This window comes from Equus quagga, chromosome 12 (genome assembly GCF_021613505.1).
Source record: "Equus quagga isolate Etosha38 chromosome 12, UCLA_HA_Equagga_1.0, whole genome shotgun sequence".
Taxonomy (NCBI): domain Eukaryota; kingdom Metazoa; phylum Chordata; class Mammalia; order Perissodactyla; family Equidae; genus Equus; species Equus quagga.
The window spans coordinates 88,840,184-88,848,548 of record NC_060278.1 but is presented as its reverse complement, the minus strand read 5'-3'; positions in this window follow the sequence as shown (position 1 = coordinate 88,848,548).

Sequence of the window (8,365 nt, the reverse complement as noted above, 5' to 3'; positions counted from 1 at the left end):
GGGTGTTCAGGCCCTGTACGCAGCTCTGGACTCTGGGAAGGTAGATGGGGCCGCAGGGACACCTGCCCTCCTCAGCAGCCTCATTCCCACAGAGCCCACCTTCCAGGCCCTCCAGGGCACTGGCCCTGGCATGACACGCTTAGGTAAAGCCTGTGCTCTCTCTGGGCCTGTCTCCCCACTACCCTAAAACGAGGGCGCTTGAGCCGGATCAGGAAAGACAGACAGGTTTTACTCAGTGCCGGCTTCCCACAGTGGGCCAAGGCTGCCTGGGCACGGCACTGAGAAGGAAGGGGCGTCGTGATCAGTTTGTCACGTCTCTCCCGGGTGAGCGACTGGAGGCAGGAAACATGTCGAGCCTCTTTCTGAGGAGCAGCCAGGGCATCGTGCGCTGTGACCCGGCGCTGCTCCCAGAGGCCACCGAGCCCAGCTGACTTGTAATCTAGAGCCCACCTTCAGTTACACAGCCCTGCCACCCGCCAGTGTCGCCTTCCCCTCTAATCTGTCCTGACAGATGACCAGGCTTGTGCTCAGTGAGGACCCAGTAAGAGTGAGGAATCTGAGTGAAGGGGTGGAGGACCGTACCTAGTGCAGAGCAGGACCGGGGCCTTTCCCCCTCCCCAGTTCTTGGCCATGGCCTGGAGAGAGGAGAGAGAAAGCAGGCGGGCGCCGCCCTGCTGGATGCTGGGCACCTTCACATTCCGTGCTTCATCTGCCCTTCACTCCTATCCTGAGAGGTCGCTACTACCCCCATTTTACAGATGACGAAACTAAGTCTCAGAGTTTCAGCGACTTCCCTAATATGGTCATTATCATGGGCAAGGCTGGGATTCTGTCACATTCCAGAATCTAGGTGTTTCCTCTTCCTAGCCAAATGGCCATCAGCCAGGTAATATGGCAAGAGGACCACCGCTGTGGCTCAGAACGACCTCAGCTCTAGTCCCGGCAGCTCCTCCGCTGAGTTACTGTGGGATTTGACCATTTACACGGCCTCCCTTGGTCTCGATTTCCTCAACTTCAAGTTGGAGAGTGAGTCTCCGTCTGCTCTGCTCTTGCGGCACTCCCTCGCGGCTCCCCGCTGCACCCCGCTGTGGTGCCTGGCCTTTGAGGCACATGAAGAATCAGTGAGTGTGGGGGCAAGGCTGGCTCAGGGTCCAACAACATCCTGCCTCTAGTCCCAGCTGGCGGCGGGTCAGTTCTCTTGCCAAGGGGCGGTCAGAGACCCCCATGGATTAGAACATCATCCTCCAGCCACACAAGAGTGTAGTAAAGCAGAAAAGTTGCGATCCACTGGCTTCAAATGTGCTTTTGGTTGGCTTGCACAGTGTTGTTTTAAAAAAAATCTGAATTTGTTGCCAACATTTAAAAATAGAGAAGTTTCACATAAAAATCCAGATTTCCAGCTTCTCTTGAAAAACTGGAAGCTCTGACAAGTCTGCCTTGAACCAGCCACCTTGGGCTGGAGCTGGGGAGCAGAGGCCTGCTCTCTGTCCACTCAGCCACGTGGCCTGCCTGACTCCCGTTGGCACCGAATCTGCCTCCCCTGGTGCCAGGGGTCAGACCTCAGGCTCTGGACTCAGGCCAGCTGGGGTAGTCCAAGCACGTGGCCCGAGAGCAGTGAGACCATCGACCATTGGAAAGTTCCCTAACTTCTCTGGGCCTGCTTCCCCACTGGTAAAGGGGGGATTCCCACAGTACCTCCTTCGCATGGATGCAGCAAGTGTTCAGAGGAGGAATGTATGTAGAGCTACCGCCGTGGTTTGCCTGCTGCCTGGCACGTACCAAGCGCTCAGCAAATGGCGGCTGTGGTCTTGACCACCATCCTCTCCTGACAGAGGCCGAGCAGTCAGGAGTGGCAGCAACAGCAGCGCTCGATGCCGCCCCACCCCAGCTCTGGCCCATCCTGGAGCTCTCCCTCAGCTTCACAGGCTCCTGGGGTGGTGGCAATCCTGTCTGGGTGATATCCAAAGACAGCAGATCAATAGCCGCTCAGCACTCCAGTGCCATCACTGGGGCCCACGGCACGGTCCAGGCTGCTGGCCAGTGAGTTCAAGCTCTTTTTCCCTTTGGGCAGGAAACAACTCACCATGTGACCTTGGCATTCTTCCTCCCTCCTGGGACCTCGGTTTCACCAACTGCAGGATGAGCCTGTGGTCTCTAAGCCTCCTCTGAACTCTGACACTTAGGAGTTTTCCAGATGGGCAGGCAACGAAGGCCAACCGCACAACGTGGGAGTGAATTAGGATTCTTTGGGCCACAAGAGCAGATACCTGTTGCAAAGGGGCTTAAAGAAAAAGGTATTGTGTTTGTCTTTCTGTGACCGGTTTATTTCATTCAGCATAATGTGCTCATGGTTCATGCATGTTGTCACATAAGGCAGAATTTCCTTCTTTTTTAAAGCTGAATAATATTCCATTTTATGTATACACCACATTTTTCTGATCTATTCGTCTGTTGACGGACATTTAGGTTATTTCCACATCTTGACTACTGTGAATAGTATGAGGTATCTAAAACAGTCAAATTAATAGAATCAAAGAACGGAATGGTAGTTGCCAGGGAATGGGGGAGGGACAAATGAGGAGTTACAAATCAACGGACACAAAGTTTCAGTTAAGCCAGATGAATAAGTTCTAGAGATCTGACTGATAGTCAACACTACTGTATTGTACACAAAGTTTTGTTAAGAGGATAGATCTCGTGTTGAATGTTCTTACTACAATAAAGTAAAATCTAAAAGATAAAAGAAAGGCCTTGTATTGGCTCGCGTAGGAGGAAGTCTGGGGATTTTGGGCTGTAGGGAGAGCTGGATCCAGGTGCCCAGTGATGTTGTTGGCTCTGCCTCACTCTCATGTCTCAGCTAAGCTTCCTTCTGTATTGGCCTCATTCTCACCTCTGGTGCAAGAGGTTTTTTTTTTTGGTGAGGAAGATCGGCCCTGCGCTAACATCTGTTGCCAATCTTCCTCTTTTTGCTTGAGGAAGATTGTCCTTGAACTAACATCTGTGCCAATCTTCCTCTATTTTGTATGTGGGATGCTGCCACAGCATGGCTTGAGGAGTGATGCATAGGTCTGCACCTGGGATCCAAACCCATGAACCTGGGCTGCTGAAGCAGAGTGCATGAACTTAACCACTATGCCATTGGGCTGGCCCCACGTGAGATTTTTTTTGATGGAGATGATAAGCCCTATTAGGTCCAAATGAAAGTCCTCTAGCACCATAAGTCCAAAAGCAGGTGGTATCCTTCTGCACCTTCTAGAGGAAGCATGCCAAGGAAGATGCCACTTGGCCTAGCTGGAGTCCTATGTCTATCCCTGTGTGTGGAAGGATGGGGTGAGGTACTGTCATTGGTACTCCTACCAAGGATGAGATGGAGTAGAAAAAGTCTTCCTCAAAGCAAAGGAAGCCTGACATCAGAAGAGAGTGAACAGAAATGCTTGTGCCGTCCACAATAACAGCGACCACTGGCCATTCTAAGACGGCAGGGAGAGAGCTCTCTCAGAGAGGGAGGGGGAATCTTCCCATCGAGAAAGCATTCAGACACTTAGTCCACGCTTGGAGCAAGGTGGTACAGAAGCACGAACAAATGCTGCTGGCCCCGGAGAAGCAATAAGAGAAGCGCTCCGCACCACAGCCCGTGAGCCCAGGGCCAGCCATGAGTGTGGTTCTGGCTGTCCATGCGGTCAGGGGATCAGGAAGGCTCGTGAGAAGCCCTTGGTGGCTGAGAAAAGGACAAGGACAGAGGCGTTATGTGGTGAATTAGAACTTAAAACCTGGAGAGGAAAACCGAGACCACATGTGAGACGTGAAAGGTAGGAGTGGGGACGGATTAAGTGGGACTGAGGAAACACGATTTTGACTGTGGCAAAACACAAAATAAAAATGAATAACACTGGGAAAAACATAGGTTTTTATATGAACAAAACATAGGTTAATATAAATTTCTTCTTGATATGGGAATGGACTTTTAAGCATTGAAGCAAAGGGAAAAAATCAAACCAAAACAAGCCAGCTCAACATATTTAACACATAAAAAAGTAAAGCAGACATTTCAAAACCTCATAAAATGAAAAGGCAAATTGGAAGGACTATTTCTAATAATAGGATATATTATGATAAGGTAAATGCATATTTTTTTGAAAACCATGGAGATCTAACAGAAAAATTAGCAGAGGACATAAATGGACAATTTCTGAAAGGGAAATGAACAATGGTGTAGCCTTCTTCATTCAAAATGTGACGAGGAGAACCCCGAATATCCCACGTTCCCTTCTCTACCTTTGGGCTGCTGACTTGGAATAAAACAGCTTATCGATCCACAGAAAGGGGTAGCCGAGGCCAAGGCCTTCCCAGAGGATGTCTGGGCATTAAATTGGCCCCTCACAGGCCCCACATCTGGCAGCATCTTTCTCTAAAGCCAAAGCCTTTTGCAAACTCAACAGCAACTCTAGTAGGATGGGGTGGGAGAGTCCTCCAATCAGATGCATCCCAGGCTGAGCAGCCCCTCAGGGGCCCCAGTGGCCCATAAAGGACAGAAGCAGCCTCTTTCTGCACCAGATGCCGCTCCTCCTCCTCCAAAATCCAGGTGCCACCTCACCCAAGCTGGGTCAGTCCAGTGCGCCCACAGGCCAGATACAGACACAAAGATCTGGCCAGAAACATTAGCAAGCTGTCATGAACCAAAAGGCCAGTGGGGCTGCCCACCACTCTTGTAAGTGGCTGACACTGCCAGTTGTCAGGCTGGCAGCCTCAGATTCACTGGTAATTATCACAGATTATGTAACTGTCCTTATTAAGGAATGCTGCGGGATGGCAGGGCAGTCCTGGACTCAGACAGGCGCTTGAATTCGGGCTCTGAGACTCATTAGCCTGCCCCTCACCGTTCTGAGCCTTGGCATCCCCATCTATACAATGAGGAATTATAAGAGCTTCCTTGAGGACCTGGTGCTCCACCTGAGCAAGGTCAGGAAAGGACCCAGAAGTGAGGAGAGAGGCCTCCTCTACATGCTAGCTCATATTAATCACCTCAAAGCCACAAAAACATGAATGATTCTTGATCAAGACAAATCAGTACCAACAGTGGCTTCGCATGCCCTCAACACTCTGCCACCCAACACCAGAACATCAAGTGGGACCCTCCTCATCACCATTGGCAGCAAGAACACCCACACGGGCACTGGCAGTGCCACTACAGCCTATCAGGGGCTCTAACTCACTTACCACTTTTCAACTGAGCTGTCTCAAGTCCCCACCTCCATCCCACCACCCAGAATTCTTGTGACAGCCCTCCGCAATCCTTCATCATTGCCCCACCTACCCAAATGTACCATGAACATTTGGGAACAGGAAGTGCTGACAGATCCCGTGATGGGACAAGTAGAGAGGGGACTCCTGTTGCGGGGGGGCAGGACCCAACGAATCAGTATTATGTCCAGATTCTGAGACTTCAGAGATGTAGGGGTTATCAGGCTAGAAGGGCCCTTGAAAGGCATCCAGTCCATCCCTCACCTGAATTGTGACTACAGCCCCAGTGCACACCTGATACCTACTGTTCTGAGCTGAATCACCCTCATCTCTCACCTGGATTATGGCAGTAACCTCCTTACTGGTCTCCCTGCTTCCACCTGCCCCGTGCAGCCTTCATCCAACACAGCAACTTGTGATCCAGTTAAAACAGAAATCAGATCACGTCACTCTTATGCTTAAAAGCCTCTACCAGGTCCCTGTTTCACTGAATAAAATGCAATGCTCTTACGACAGCCCCTAAGCCCTGGACAATCTGATCTCTTTGTAACCTCCCAGATTTCCTCTCCTACCATTCTCTCTCTTATCACTCCACTCTCACCATACTGAACCCATGGTGTTCCTCCAACACACCAGACATGCTCCTGCCCCAGGGCTGTTGCACTCACTGTTCGTTCTGCCTGGAATGCTCTTCCCCCAGATACCCACATGGCTCACTTGCTCACCTCCTTCCAATCTTTGCTCAAATGTCACCCCATTTAAATTGCAACATCTCCCTTCACGCTGCCAGGACACTCAATTTCCCTTATCCTGCTCTATTTTTTTCCAGAGCATTTCTCACAACTAACATACTCTATAATCTACTTATTATGCTTATTTTCTGCCTCAGCTGGAGTGCATGCTCACAGGGGCAGGCTCTCAGAAAGCACTGGTTGGATGAAGAAGGAACGAGCTGACCTCTGCCTCCCCAGGGCGTCTCCCGTGGGTCCTACCTCTGCGCTCTGAAGCATGTGGAGACCTCCTTCAGGACAGCCCTCTCATGCTCTTACTCTTGGTGAAAGTCCTGCATTTTCCTCCAACTGCTTCTCCCGTGACAGCTCCCTCTCCTCAAGATGTAACTCCATCTGTTGGCATCCCCCTGGAAGTGTAGAGTTCAGACTCGAGCCAAGTAAAAATGTTTGCAGGTGGACAGATGGAAAGTGGAGAAATTTGGGGAGAGAAGCAGCAAGACAAAGATCCAAGGGAGAGAGGCCTGTGGCGCTTCTTTCATACAGGCCACCCAACTTTGGACCACTTCACTGAGGGGCCCCTACTTCTCCTACCTTCCTCCCACCAAGCATTTTAACTGACAGCCCTACAACCCTCAGGATCCCTATTTTCCAGAGAAATCTAGGGAGTCTACTCAGGTGAGCGCCAAATCCAGGACACAGGACAGACGGCCTGGTGGGTTGGGGAGTAGCTGGACACCACATTAAAGACAACGTGCCCCCCCGCCCCCCTCCCCAGCAGGGAGCAGCTGACAAGATTTCTGTTTCTCATCCCACCATCCCAGCAGGGAGGCCAGTCCACAGCAGGAGCCCAGGGCTGGGAGGAGAGTGAGCCAGCACCAGAGTGCTTGGCTACTCTGGAGACAGAAGGATTTCTAATGAAAACACAGGCTGCCTGGGCCAGACATGGTGAACTCTGAGGTGAGGAACTGCTGCAGGCAGCAGGGGACGAAACAGGCGAATGAGCGATGGGTTCTGGGAATCACAGCCCCACACCACCCCCAGGCTCAGCAGGTAGTTCAGGTGAGCGTCCCACCCGGTTCTGCTTTAAATCTGGCGGCAGTGATGGCCTTGCCCAGGGCATTCAATCTGGATTTCCAGGCCCCTTTTCAGCAGGGGACAGCATCTCAGTCAAACCAAAGTCTTATTAGTTGGAGAGACTGGCATGTCACAGCGCCCTAGGAATATTAAATAATATTTACAAGGGGATGACGTTGGGAAAATAATTAGCGATGGTAAGAGGCAATCAGCAGCAGGGAACTCCTCCACTGATCAAGTGCTGAGAAATTAGAACGGGGCTCAGAGCAGTGAGGGTGTGCCACGGGGACAGCGGAAGGGGTTGGGAAGTCGCTACCTCTGCTGACTCTGTTAATAGGATAAAGCAGCCTTGCAAATAAGATCCAGACCCCAGGAGGCCTGCATTTGAGGGGATTTTAAAACCAGGCCAGGTCCTGCCAATAGCTTCACTTTTAGATGTGTTAGAACTGGAAGGGAGCTTAGAGATCAGCAACTCCACTGGTTGTCAGTTTAGAAGATTTCTGCCTTCCAAAAATACTGCAAGTATTAAGTAATAATTAATTTGTTTTCACATTCTTTATTCATCAAAGACGTATAGAGGACTGCCAGCTGGGACAAGCAGGAGGAGAAAGAGTTGATGTTACTCCAGCCCCGAACAAGTGACCTATTGTTTTTTTATCAGCCCAGCCATGTTATCCTGTGTAAATGTAGTTTCCCTTTTGAAACAAGGGTACACTTTCAAATACCTGAGGGAGCCTGGAGAATCTACATCAGAAACCCCAAATCCAAGCAAATCTCTTATTTTATACATCAGCAGACTGAGGCCCAGAGAACATAAGTGGCTTGCCCAAGGTCACACAGCTGGGCCAAGGCTAGATGTGGGGAAGCAGGGAGAGCAGAAGGCTGTCCTGGACACACAGGGCAGGGAAGGAGTAAATCTCAGCAGCTCAGCAGGGGCTGAGCGTGGCCTATGGACACCAGCAGGCATGGGTTTGACTCCTGTCCTCAATCCTTACTAGCTGTGCAACCCTGTCAAAATGAGTGAAGCTTTTTCAGATCAGTAAAATGGGGATAATAATAGCACTTATCACATATTGCGAGGATTAAATGAAGCAACAGAACAGAGCATTTAGTAAATAGTAGCTGCTTTTCCTTAACCAGTTTGTGAGCGTGGTGTTGGTGGGGTCTGTACAGACACGAGACCAACGAGCTTGGAGAACAGGGTCACACGATCCAACTTTCAGGTGCTGCCCTGACAATGCCAGTGGGAGATAAAATCGGTCCCAATGGCACTCTAGGTGCTAATGGAAATGCTGTTAATTCTAGGTAGTGTCACTCAA